This window comes from Periplaneta americana, chromosome 14 (genome assembly GCF_040183065.1).
Source record: "Periplaneta americana isolate PAMFEO1 chromosome 14, P.americana_PAMFEO1_priV1, whole genome shotgun sequence".
NCBI classification, from domain to species: domain Eukaryota; kingdom Metazoa; phylum Arthropoda; class Insecta; order Blattodea; family Blattidae; genus Periplaneta; species Periplaneta americana.
In genome coordinates, this window is record NC_091130.1 from 125,534,223 (window position 1) to 125,549,517 (window position 15,295).

Below are 15,295 nucleotides of genomic sequence, written 5' to 3' on the forward strand. Positions count from 1 at the left end.
CCAAAGAGAACAGAATTCCGGTCCTCCCTATGTAATGAAATACAGAGACTAGATACCTAGAGCTTTGGTTTCTAATGGATGCTGCAATTACAATACATACCTGATTAAGCTGTCATTGCTTTGGCTGTTATCAGTGTCAGCCTCCTTTAATGACTTGTAACTGCGGAATTAATCCTCATGTCATATGACGTCATCATGCATAATTTGTGATTTCAAGTCAGACGTTTTCAATCATACTAATTATATAGGCTAGCCGATCGTAAATTTAGACGAACTAGTCCATCTGGACATTCCCGACACAATACTCCTCCCCAATTTTCATTTACATGACACGTTGTTTAATAGAGAATGGCGCTATATAGAGAAATGTGATGTTAATTTCTATTCCGAAGCGTGAGTGACGGATGCATTACGATCCCTGCGATCATTTCTGTTATTAGTAAAACATTTGATACAAAGAATATGCATTTCAGTTGAGCTTTGGCTTAAGGTCTCATTAGGACTGTTATTAATGGGGCTCGGATTTCTATAACATGTTATTATTTTTATCCTGGTCTCTTTATACAAACTTAAGTTAAATTAAAGACATCGCTATATGAGCGGTGGTAAATTGCACTGGAATTCAAACTTCCTGTATGTAAACTGCACTGATTTTGAATGTGGTAAATTTCACTGGATGTTGTAAATTGCACTTGTTCTCATTTTATTAAGTTTTGCCCAACATTTTTGCCCCGGTCTGTACACTGTCGACAATCGATACATCGCCTTTTTTGAATTTGATAGGGTTTGTCTTCATGAACTGACTCCTTCATGGCGGAGGCTTTTGCTACGTATTGAAACTGATGTTTGTTTTTGAACAGACTCCAGTCACTTTAGTTATGTGTATTCTAACGGTCGGAATGTCTGTTGCTACTCTTGTTACTAGTGAAAGCGGAAGAGCGTTACCCATTATTGACAATTTTAAATTTTACAAAGATACTGAACTTAAATCTGGTGAAGTGAAGATTCCATACAACTTTAAACTGAGTTTGTAGTACAACTTTCTTCTTATTTATTTGACAATTACCCATATATTGATGATGATGTGCCACTTCCACCGAATATGTGGGGAGCACAGTCAGAGGACATAGGTCGAACAACGAATGGATGCGAATCTTTCCATTCGTATTTGAACTCTTCTTTTAATTCTTCTCATTCCTCTATACATATTTTTGTGGACCAGTTAATCAGTCTTCAGACAGAAATTTACGTAAAGATCAATAGAATCAATACACCACATTTAGGAAAAAATTCACACACACTAAGAAGAAACAAATTTATATTGAAAGACAAATTTCTGATTACCAGGAAGGAAAAATTGATCGATTCAGAATCATAAAAAAATACATGTTATAGCTTTGCCAAAGTACAGTACAGTATTCGAGTGTTTGATAATCGACACGCATAATAATACATCTTGATTACACAACTTTTAACACTGTATCACTTCGGAATATGTATGATAAGACTTTCTTGTGTTAAATTCTAACGTACTTTGTTTACATGTTTCGACCTTTTATGGATCATCCTCAGAACTGGTCGTTGTTAGTCTTGGCGCCTTTTGTTTTGTTTCCTGTGAGAGTGTGTTCGTGTGGTGTAATGTAGAGTCAAAGAGTGTGTGTGTTCTGAAATTGAGTTGTGTGTTGAGAATTTCGTTGGGGTGTGTTTTCGTGTGTCTGTATATTTCATATTGTTCTAGTTTGTTTAGTTTCTGGCTTTTTAGTTGGATGTGTAGGATTTCCATGTCTGTGTTGATGTCTCTGTGGGTATGGTTAGCAGTTGTGATGTGTTCTGCATATGTGGAGGTGTTTTGTAATTTTGTTATGGCTTGTTATGTTTTGTTACAAAACACATCCACAAATGCAGAACACATCACAAATGCTAACCACAACCACACAGAGACATCAACACAGACATGGAAATACTACACATCCAACCAAAAAGCCAGAAACTAAACACACTAGAGCAATATGAAATATACAGACACATGAAAACACACCCAACGAAATTCTCAACACACAACTCAATTTCAGAACATACACACTCTTTGACTCTACATTACACCACACGAACACACCCTCACAGGAAACAAAACAAGAGGCGCCAAGACCAACAACGACCAGTTCTGAGGATGACCGATAAAAGGTCGAAACATGTAAACAAGGTACGTTAGAATTTAACACAAGAAAGTCTTATCATACATATTCCGACGCACAATAAACTGAAGTGGTACAGTACAGTATTAGTGTTGAACAAGTATTTCATAATCGGCACGCATAATAAACTGAAGTGTTAGTACAGTCTGTGGAACAAATATCAGCTCATAGCTTCAGTGCAGTTTGTATCGTCTACTTCTCGGTCATCCAGTGGAGTTTACATGATAAGTGATTAACCATCCGGTTTCTTTGCATTGCAGTTTACTATTTTTCAGTGAAATTTACAATCGCCCCGCTGTACAGTATTAAAAAAAAACAGTTTTATTAAAAAAATAAATAAAGAGTTTTTTGTTTTAAACTGCTTTTATACCGTTTTCAATAGTGCCATGATATAGTACGTTTTTAAGAGTACTATGTGTCTAATGCCTACCCACTTCACTTGCGTGATTCGGGTTCCGCATATTGCGGGAAGATGGCAGGACTGTGAGCCATTTTCAATTTATACATCACTTCGGCGGGTCACGCTATACAGTACATGATGTGTATCTGTGAAGAGTTATGTCGTTGTTGTTGTCGTCATCGTTAACTAATGCTGAGTTCTTGGCAATAAAGCCATTAACTCGCTTGCTGCCCAATATTTCTCACGCACAGTGGGTTTAGATGAAAGGGCTGTATATATGATTCTAATCCATTTCTTTCTAAAGACTGCACAATGGACAAAGTGGTGTAGAAATTAATATTTCACTTTTATTCAAATGTTTTGACAAACAGCTATGCCCTGTGATTAGTCGAAAGGATGCAACTGCACTTGTTTTTGTACGTTGAGATTCTCCCATCTTTTGCTATTTGAAATTTCGTAGAAATGGTACACCTTGATATTTAGGGTTGATTAATATTTTAACTGTTGAAAATGATAAAGCTCACATGTTTTTTTTAAATATAAAACATCTTTTATATATAGGGTTGTCAGATGGGTATTGTAAAAATTAGCGAAATTCCTGATTTTTTAAGAAAAATTCGTGAAACCGGCATTTTAGACATTTTAAATTTATGACACTGTTTATTAAACTAAATAATTAATCATTGGTAAATGTTTATTATACTTTGAAAATAATTGTTTTTTTTTCCATTTTGAAATTACTTCATCAATATAAAAATTCAATAACGCAGATGATAACGGACCCTCTTGCCTTACTCCTTGGTTAACAATTAATTTTATGTTGTATGTACATTGTTTTCAGTCTGTATGTTTGTCATTATATATAAACTTTTTATAACCCATAGAAGATGATGTGGAATTCCTTTCTCTTGAATAATTTCCCAAAGTTTATTTCTATTAACTTTATCAAAGGCTTTAGAGTAATCTATATATGCTATATATGTAGGCTTATATTCTTTATGTTTTTCAATTAATTGTGTCATACTAAATAGGCAGTCCACGCAGGATCTTCCTATTCTAAATCCATGTTGCTCATTTGTAATAAGTTATTGTTCTGATATAGTGGTTAATCTTCTTGTAATTATCTTAGAGTATGTGTATGTATTTATTTACACCGCAAGTGGGCAAGCACCCGGTGGTAATGGTACAAACAATATAAACAATACACAATACGATTACAATACACAGTACAATTATACAATACACAATACAATTAGATACACAATACAATTATACACAATAAATTACAATTAATAATAATAATACATAAAATAACCTAATTAATAAGTGAACCTAATTTTACACTACAACCTACACATTATAACTTTAATTCAAAACAAGAATGTAACTTTTATTGTTACGACAATAATCACTTTCTATAATTGAATGTAAACACTCCCGTCAACAATGAGATTTCCACTCCACACAGTATTCGTTATTGCACTCCACAGACGACAATGACAATTTACTTGGATTATTGAAAACAACAATGTACTGCTAATCTTAACTAATGTTCACAAAACACTATTTACAAAACAGAACTGTCAGTTCTCAGTTCACAGTTCGTTTCCCTTGGCTAGTTCTTCTAGCTCAGTCACTCGAGTTCACAGTATCTCGAACCCCAGACCTTCAGAGACAGTCCACTAAACTTCGAACTCAGGTTCCCCAACTGCGGTCCACTGCACTCAAACTCAGGATTTCCGGCTCCCACAGTTACGGACACAACTTAATTCGAACTCCGGTTCACTGCTACACAAGACTGCCTTGCTGTCCAAAACTAGCAACGACTGCAACTAACTGCTCAAGTTCACTCGCATGTCGTATTTATAACTAAACCATAGTTTCCAGAAAGTACGATGCTGGAAATTTCTACAGATGCCCAGAAGATGGTGCCTCTCGATTTCTCTGGATTTCTCCCCTCAGTCGCAGGCGCATTACTTGCCCCTCTCTGCCGCGGTCGCCATCTCTCCTCTCCTCTTTACGCCACAGCACATGCCCCAGGAAGCAGATGCGCGCGCAACTTCATTTGTCGCGCCGAGCCATCGCCGGCCTTGCCCTCCTTGTACCGGTCGCGAGATCGTATCCCGGCTATCACAATATGTATAGACCCTACATAAGTTTCACATTGATACGGATAATAATCTTTCACTTTACTCATCTCACTCACTGCACTGGCACTATGACACATTTCACTGACACTATAAATGATCACTGATCGAAACTATTCACTACATTGTAAAACCATAACTTCACTGACTCACCACGTTTCATTGATACAAGAATTCAAATAAGAATTACACCCTTATTCATACTTATAAACAGAACTATATTTAAACTAAACTTGCAATTGAAACCAAGGAAGTAACTCGTTAGGCTAAATAAATACATATAATACAATATAATATTTGTTTTATTCAGTCTTATGACAAATCAATTATTAAAACGACATATATTTCATAACATGTAGTCATTGAGTTTTATACAAAATAAGTTACGAACGTTTTCGCCCATTCAGGCATCTTCAGGTTCAGTGTATAATATCTCATTATTTAATTGTATGATAATTACAATGGTAGTCGTTGAGATGAACTGTTTATATATATATATATATATATATATATATATATATATATATATATATAATGTACAAACATATGCATAATTAAAATGTAATCTTGTTACAAGGTCATAAAATTGTGAAAATTGAGAACACTTAGTGTTTTACATTTTAAACTCCATAATACTCAGTGTTCTCAATTTTCGCAATTTTATGACCTTGTAACATGATTACATTTTAATTATGCATATGTTTGTACATTTTATATATATCATGATTAATTTTAAACAATTCATCTCAACGACTACCATTGTAATTGAATCGCCCCATGCAGAAAGGGCTTCAGTCCATTAGACCTGGTTTTGAGAAAACTAAGGAAAACAGTGTGTACTTTGTATTCCTTTCTGCATAGAACTCTGAGCCTGACGCTTCAGTTTCTGTCTTTCCAAGCATTGGACTGAATACCTTTCTGCACAGGCTGATGGAACCATCCATAAAGATATGATTTCCATCGATATCTCGTTTTTTCAAAATTTGTGACTGAAGCCCTTTCTGCATGGAGCGATTCAATTATCATACAGATTAATAATGAGATATTGTACACTGAACCTGAAGATGCCTGAATGGGCGAAAACGTTCGTAACTTATTTTGTATAAAACTCAATGACTACATGTTATGAAATATATGTCGTTTTAATAATTGATTTGTCATAAGACTGAATAAAACAAATATTATATTGTATTATCTGTATTAACATTGACAATCTGAATATTTACAACATGCTTTCTAAGTTAAATAAATACATGTCATCTTAAAAAAATAAATATCACTTTAATTTTAAGTTTCACTTTATACACAACGTTTTAAGTTATTCTTGAATCTCCTTAAGGAAGGACAGCCCCCAAAAGACCGCTGTAGGTAGGTTATTCCAATCATTTATAGTTCTATTTAAAAATGAGAATTTACCTACATCGGTTTTCTGTTTCCTACATTTGATTTTAAAATCACGATCGTTTCTCCATAGTACGTTGGCTTCTCTAACCGATCCGTTATGTCTACCCATGCTTTTTGACCTAGATGTGCTCTATACAATGATATTATTCTTGTTTTTGCAAGTCTGTTTTCCAATGTTTCCCTTTTAAGTTATTTTATCGTATCATTTCTGTCTTCTCTTTTACCTTCAACAAATTTAGCTGCCCTATATTGGATTCTTTCTAAGGAATTTATCTTATATATTCTATAGGGATCCCAACGTGTAGTTTCGTATTCCATTAACGGTCGCACTAACGTTAGATATGCTATTTCCCTCGATTTGGGGCTAGCCTTTTTCAAGATTCTCATAATAAAGTGAAGTGTCCTCCAGTAAAGTGAAGTGCCCTCCAATAAAGTGGAGTGCCCTCCAATAAAGTGAAGTGCCCTCCAATGAAGTGAAGTGCCCTCCAGTAAAGTGAAGTGCCCTCCGAATAAAGTGAAGTGTCCTCCAATAAAGTGAAGTGCCCTCCAATAAAGTGAAGTGTCCACCAAATAAAGTGAAGTGCCCTCCAAACAAAGTGAAGTGCCCTCCAATAAAGTGGAGTGCGCTCAAAATAAAGTGAAGTGCCTCCAAATAAAGTGAAGTGCCCTCCAATAAAGTGAAGTGCCCTCCAATAAAGTGAAGTGCCTCCAAATAAAGTGAAGTGCCTGCAAATAAAGTGAAGTGCCCTCCAATGAAGTGAAGTGCCCTCCAGTAAAGTGAAGTGCCCTCCGAATAAAGTGAAGTGTCCTCCAATAAAGTGAAGTGCCCTCCAATAAAGTGAAGTGTCCACCAAATAAAGTGAAGTGTCCACCAAATAAAGTGAAGTGCCCTCCAAATAAAGTGAAGTGCCCTCCAATAAAGTGAAGTGCCCTCCAATAAAGTGAAGTGCCCTCCAAATAAAGTGAAGTGCCCTCCAAATAAAGTGAAGTGCCCTCCAAATAAAGTGAAGTGCCCTCCAAATAAAGTGAAGTGCCCTCCAATAAAGTGCCCTCCAAATAAAGTGAAGTGCCCTCCAATAAAGTGAAGTGCCCTCCAATAAAGTGAAGTGCCCTCCAAATAAAGTGAAGTGCCTTCCAATAAAGTGAAGTGCCCTCCAAATTAAGTGAAGTGCCCTCCAATAAAGTGAAGTGCCTTCCAATAAAGTGAAGTGCCCTCCAAATTAAGTGAAGTGCCCTCCAAATTAAGTGAAGTGCCTTCCAATAAAGTGAAGTGCCTTCCAATAAAGTGAAGTGCCCTCCAAATAAAGTGAAGTGCCCTCCAATAAAGTGAAGTGCCCTCCAAATAAGGTGAAGCTTATATTGTATACTCTGAATTGAGGAGAATAATCCCTCGATAAATAATGTGTAGATTTTCGAATGCACGTCCCTAAATGTGAGATACAATGCAATACAAATAACGTCGTCCTACTGCTAGGTTATGCAGAGATCTTCCACCTCCTGCACCAAAATTGAGTCTTGCTCAGCGGTTGTAATTCAGTTACAGCGAGAGCGGTGCGGTATGAATTTGAAGAGATGTCCACTTCAGGTTGTAAGATAATTGCAATATGCCACTCGCACCGCCTTATTAATCGAATTATGTGTTGGAATGTCCACATATTGTGTGGACCATAGTGGTCCCTTCTTTTAATTTATAGAGCTATAAAAGTTTCAAGCGTAAACTCAAATTCTATCATCGTACGGAAGAATAGACACAGTTTCACTCCCAAAGACTGAATGTGCTTTTGTTTCTTCTCTGCTGCCTCAAAAGTGACCCTGTATCATGACAATCACATCAGAATATAATCGTGAGTTCGTAATATAGCTGGAAAAACGTCACAAAGGTGGGAGAGGATTGGGCCAACGGGTCCATTTGCTAAAGTAGATAATGATGATGATGATAATAATAATAATAATAATAATAATAATAATAATGTCGACCTGGTTGGCTCAGTTGGTACAGCGCTGGCCTTCTGTGCCCGAGGTTGCGGGTTCGATCCCGGTCCAGGTCGATGGCGTTTAAATGTGCTTAAATGCGACAGGCGCATGTCAGTAGATTTACTGGCATGTAAAAAAAAACTCCTACGGAACAAAAATTCCGCCACACCGGCGACTCTGATATAACCTTGGCAGTTGCGAGCGTCGTTAAATAAAACATAACATTTTTCAATAATAATATAACCATAGGCTACTAAATTACTGGACTAGTGGGAATTACGGATATATTATTTATGTAGTTAAATCCCCTTTATTTTACGTTAAAATAAAATAACGCATCTGAAATAATGTATTAAATAAAATATTAACAAAGAGATGAAAAATTAGCTAATCTCAAGCTCGAACCTGGGTTCAATTACACCACGGTCTTTGACTTTCCTATTACCCTACAGACACCTATTTCTAGTATATTGGTTGAATTACTCGTACGTGCTAAGATTGGTTTCATGTTTGGGGTCTATATTATATTTAATTTTGAACTCCTAAAAAGTAAACAAAAATATGTTTTATGGCATATCGTTCCTCATTTGCGTAATTTTAAATTAATGTTTTTATTGTCCTGATGTAAATCATCAAAGAAGTTATGGAATAGTCCTCGATTCTGTCTTTCCAAACCTAATCGATGGACTCAAACCCTTCTTCTATTTTTACGTCTATTCTTTCTCCGTATGAGCAAATTTGCCAAAAGTAGGCTATATCTCCTTCTACGTCCATGTTCACTGGAAGACTGAAAAATTCTCTACAAAAATTTAGCAGCGCCACTAACGCGTCGCTAAAAGTGATCTCGTCTGGAGGGACCCTTACTCAACTCAAAATTATAACGCAATAGCTTCAAATAATAAACGAAACAAAACACTAACTGTAGCATTATTGTTTACCTTACCATGGCCTGCTTCAATTTATTTATGTACTATATTCATTTTAGAGTCCCGCGCCGTGGCGTCGTGATCTAAGGCATCCTGCCTAGGACTCGCGTTACGGAATGCGCGCTGGTTCGAGTCCTCATGGGGGAAGAAATTTTCTCATGAAATTTCGGCCAGTGTATGGGACCGGTACCCACCCAGCATCGTGATGCACTTGGGGAGCTACGATAGGTAGCGAAATCCGGTTGCGAATACCAGCTATAACGGCGGGGGGGATCATCGTGCTAACCACACGATACCTCCATTCTGGTTGGATGATCGTCCACCTCTGCTTCGGCATGTGGGCGTGAGGCCAGAAGCCGTCTGGTCGGTCTAGGCCCTTTACGGGCTGTATTATTATTATTATTATTATTATTATTATTATTATTATTATTATTATTATTATTATTATTATTCATTTTACATATTCCACAGAAACTAATTCAGGAGAATTCTAGCGGTACAAAATGGAAATATGATGTACTGCCAACCTAACAGTACAAATGAAAAAGTTCTCTCAGATTACGGAAATCTTGGAGGGAACACGTCATTATATTACATTGTACAAAAATTATTTCTAGTTTTAGAATTGGTAGTGTTTCTCATTTCTTAACTGACTTCTCTGTCACACAGTTTATAAATCGTAATGAAAATGAATGCAGGTCTTCGGAAGAGTTTTATAGAGGGTTAAATTTCTCTGCACAGTGATGCCCCTTCATTTTAAATGTTACATCCGTTTTCCTTATCTTCTACAACCACTGAAATATTTCACGGAAAATGGTTCCTAAAAGCACTTTTATAGCTCTAAATTATTTATACCACCTTCTGCTGCAAGATTAACATCTTCTTCTTCTTCTTCTTCTTCATCTTCTTCATCTCCTAAACCTATGCGAAGTGTGATTCACTCCTGCAGAAGGAATTCTGTCTGTAACGCAGAATGTAAATGTAACTCATAGACACTTTTCTTGTTCGAATTAGATGACTGCTTTTAAAGTTATTAGAAGAAAATGAGCGCAGTATTTGTTGACATAAGAGAAATGATAATGTTGAACTTAACAGTAAAAAAATATATTATTAATAATTGTATTTTAATACAAATTGATTATAATCTAATTTACTTCTCTTGCTCCAGTTCTAATTTCATTAAGCTGATATTGCTCTCACATGAAAAGTGCTTTAGAATGGGAAAGATGTGTATAGCTCGCGCAAGAAACGAATACCGAAAACCAATGGTGGCGTTGCTGTCTGTTTTGACGTGTGTATGTAGGCACGCCGAGGGAGGAGAGGTACGAGCCGATGGAAGTACTGTCTCTTCCAAGAAGATGAACAAATGAGGACATCGCTGTGCAAATAAAGAACGTAGCAAGAGAAAAATTCCAAGCAAATTAAACGCACAACTTATGTTTACGAATGAAATAATAATACCGTGCGATACAAGACACGTATTCACATGCAATGGAACAAACTAAAGTCGTAATGTAACTATCACAACGCAAGACTGATTCTATTGATGTAATTTCTCTTCAGACTGTATATACTCTTGCATGTCATTCAAGTTATCTCGTGACCTTTCCTCTCTCCCGCTCTTCCTTATCGCAGTGTTTCAGTCGCATTCCTTCCGTCGGTAATCCGTACTTGCGAGACCTATAACTATTGTTTGTTGTCTGTTCTCTAACTTCCGGTGTCGTATCCATATTCACATAGTGGGACTCGAGTAATGAGGGATCAGTAGGTCGATGGGTCTGAGCCTAAGACAACACAGCACATCACATTGACAATAGACAAACGTTCGTCTTACCCTCGCCGGGATACGAATTCAAGTTAAAGCTGCGCTCTTAGCCTTGCGTATACTAGCGAATAGGTGATTATGAAGAATCTACAAATTGTTATGGAAATAGGTGCACATATTTTGCATCGGGAATTTAAAACTTCTCTTCTGTTTTCTCTTATTCTAATGACTTGTTCGGTATTTAGTGGGATATTTTGTTTAGTCAACTGTCTGAACCTCACAAATGACACCAAGAAGGCACTACTTATGAGGTAACTAGGCCAGGAGATAATGGATGGCCAGTTCCTTTCCCCCTCTATTGCATACATCACCGAGTAGCTACATATTACACTAATCAGACTTCAGATGCATGCAAACAAATTGTTCTTCCTCTGACACATATCGTCAAGTGAGATGTACTACCTGATAATAGATGTACAAATCAGCTAGAATTTCAATCAGAGGAATTTAGTGAGATATCAGACATTATCGAGTAAGCACAATTTTCGAATAAATATAGCCTACATTTAAGGAGGGAAAAACATATTGGGGAGGGGCGAGACGTAGATGGGAGGATAATATTGGAATGTATTTGAGAGAGGTGGGATATGGTGGTAGAGACTGGATTAATCTTGCTCAAGATAGGGAAGGATGGCGGGCTTATGTGAGGGCGGCAATGAATTTCAGAGTCCCCGAAAAGCCATAACTAAGTAAGTAAATATCTATCTATCTATCTATCTATCTATCTATCTATCTATCTATCTATCTATCTATCTATCTATCTATCTATCTATCTATCTATCTATCTATCTATCTATCTATCTATCTATCTATCTATCTATCTATCTATCTATCTATCTATCTATCTATCTATCTATCTATCTATCTATCTATCTATCTATCTATCTATCTATCTATCTATCTATCTATCTATCTATCTATCTATCTATCTATCTATCTATCTATCTATCTATCTATCTATCTATCTATCTATCTATCTATCTATCTATCTATCTATCTATCTATCTATCTATCTATCTATCTATCTATCTATCTATCTATCTATCTATCTATCTATCTATCTATCTATCTATCTATCTATCTATCTATCTATCTATCTATCTATCTATCTATCTATCTATCTATCTATCTATCTATCTATCTATCTATCTATCTATCTATCTATCTATCTATCTATCTATCTATCTATCTATCTATCTATCTATCTATCTATCTATCTATCTATCTATCTATCTATCTATCTATCTATCTATCTATCTATCTATCTATCTATCTATCTATCTATCTATCTATCTATCTATCTATCTATCTATCTATCTATCTATCTATCTATCTATCTATCTATCTATCTATCTATCTATCTATCTATCTATCTATCTATCTATCTATCTATCTATCTATCTATCTATCTATCTATCTATCTATCTATCTATCTATCTATCTATCTATCTATCTATCTATCTATCTATCTATCTATCTATCTATCTATCTATCTATCTATCTATCTATCTATCTATCTATCTATCCATCCATCCATCCATCCATCCATCCATCCATCCATCTATTTATCCATCTATCTATTTATATTTATTTATTTATTTATTTATTTATTTATTTATTTAAGCGTCTGCAGTATTGAAGAAACACACCGGCGTAGCCGAGACGGTAACGCGTTTGCCTATCTATTCATTAATTTGGTAGACCGTTAACTACAAAGTTATCTAACTGCGAACCCATGAAATATTATTTTGTACTTGTAAACAGCAGTTATTTGTCTTGGAAATTGAATGATATTTAATATCGAACAAGTGACTATCTAGTTTATTCCTATATATGCAATATATCAATATGCAAAAACTTCAAGTGTAACTCTCGTATCGTGTTGACATGAAATCTTGTCAACTGTATACAAGACAATAATATTGTAACATCAGCAGTGAACGATTATCTACAAAATTCCATAGGTGAGATTCTTACTGACAACATTAACTTCCAGTAAGAATTTTTATTATAACTCGTCCATTTCGATTTTAATAGTGTGAGGCCAATAATAATAATAATAATAATAATAATAATAATAATAATAATAATAATAATAATAATAATAATAATAATAATAATAATAATAATAATAATAATAATAATAATAATATAATAATAATAATAATAATAATTGTTATAATAATATTACAATGACATAATAATAATAATAATTATTATTATTATTATTATTATTATTATTATTATTATTATTATTATTATTAATACGAAGCTGACCAAAAATGTAAAATATTAGATTTTCTATTTGATAAATAGATATTGGAAATTCATTTTCACATTTTGTTTAAATTTAAGGGAAAAAAGTAAAAACTTGACTTTTCATTAAGAGCACTTTCTCTTTTTGTTCAACGGCCACATTTAAATTACGCAACCAAAGTTCGACAAACACAAAAGTAAATTAAAACGGGAATTCAACCCCAGACAAATAAAATGTGCCTCAATAATGAGCAAATAATGAAACGCACATTTCATTTCGTGCTATTCCGAGTATATTTCCGCCACCTAATTAGAGATTCGCTCTCGATCTTTTTTTTTTTTCCAGAAATTGATGTAAAAAATTTAATCTGTTTGCGTCCAATAGTCCAAATATCCGAGTGCTAGAAGTTCTACAGCATTTGGAACTGGCTACGTCCAGAAAACTCTTGCGGACAAAATATCACACTCACCGAATCTCTTTCTGAGAATACTAGAAATAATCTGGAGCTGATCTTCAGCATAAAACGGATAAATTATACGGTCGAACTGCATGTCGGGAGAAAGAGGAGATCATGACGATGACCATTCATTCATAGTTTTGTGGCCAAGGGCAGGTCTTTCAATGCAAACTCAGTATTTTCCAATCTTTCCTATTTTCGACCTTCCTCTTAGTCTCCGCTTCTCTTCATTTCGTCATAATGTCCATGTTTCTGCCCAATACAATGCCAAACTCCATACAAAGCACTCCACACTTCTCTTTCGTAATTATTTTATCCAGAAGTCCGCAGAAGATGCTCTTTCTTCTATTAAAAACTTTCTTGGCCATTGATATCCTCCTTTTGACTTTCTGGTAGCAGCTCATGTTACTACTTATAGTACAACACAAGTATTTGAAGCTGTCCACTATCTCTATTCTCTCATTTAGAATTCTCAAGTTTACCTTCTTTATTTTTCTTCCATGGTCTTCGTCATATTTTCAATTATCTTTATCCCATACTGCTCACAGCTGTCATTTAGCTCCAGTGTCATAAGCGATACAATAATATTAGGAAATTACAATTTGAATAGAATTAAAAATAATTTATACAGTAATAATATTAATAATACAAAATATAAAATAAACAAATTAAAATTGTATTGTTAATTAATGGATGCATAAAAAATGAAAGTTAAACACTCTTACACGAATAATTTTTCTCTAATCTATCAGATTATATACACTACTAAGAGAATACTAGAGATGATACAATGAAAATTAAGTATAATTTTTACAAGAATACATAAATTATAAGTCATTGCCAATAGTAAACTAACTCCATAGGCCTACATTGACAGGATCAAATTCGCAACCATGAATGGTGGCATTTTTAATACATCTGGAGACCAGTAATAGAAATTTTGAATTTCTGTTATAATAATAATAATAATAATAATAATAATAATAATAATAATAATGGTAATAATAATAATAGTAATAATAATTATCTCTATTGATGTTCTGGCTTATAAGTAGGGCGTATGTCTAATATCAGGCAGTACTAGCGTATACCTTATTTTACGGTGTGTGTCAGAGGAAGAATAATAAATTATTTCTATACATCTGAAATCTGATTAATGTAATATACTACTAGCAGCTATGTATGCAATGGAAGGGGAAAGAAACTGGCCCCCTATCCCATTAGCTCCGACTTAGTTGCCTCATGAGTAACGCCTTCTTGGTCTCACTTCTAAGGTTCCAACCTGTCTTGGGACAGTTGACTAATTAACAACAGAACATGATAATAATAACAGTAGTAATAATCATAATTATAATAATATCAATAAAATATTTTTCGTACTTCAAACGTTAACACAGTAGTTTTTTTTTAACGTTCGTAAAGTATTGTAGTTTCGTTGAAATTTCTGAAATACACAGAAAATTTGGGATTCAATGTATATAATAAATATACAGCAGAATCCCAATGGGACCAAGATATAGTCCCGACGCTGTTATTTCCGGCGTGACTCCGCCTCTTTGCTTACGTCTTAGAAAGTGAATTATCTATAAAGTCTAGGTAGGTAGTATCGTTCGCCATTTTTGTTCTTACGTTGCCGAGCTACCATACGAGGAATCTATTTGCCACACCGTTAAACATTATCATGTCGTAGCTCCTATGATAATAAATCAA

The 15,295-nt window shown here is 34.8% G+C and overlaps 1 protein-coding gene and 1 non-coding gene across 4 annotated transcripts in view; both read left to right on the plus strand.

Annotated features, from left to right (window-relative positions):
- LOC138713714 (dipeptidase 1-like) overlaps positions 1–15,295 on the plus strand; it is a 1,576,476-nt gene that overhangs the window by 1,457,815 nt on the left and 103,366 nt on the right. The window lies entirely within an intron of this gene.
- TRNAR-UCU (transfer RNA arginine (anticodon UCU)) lies at positions 8,121–8,194 on the plus strand. The gene has a single exon. It is a non-coding gene; the product is annotated as a tRNA-Arg (tRNA).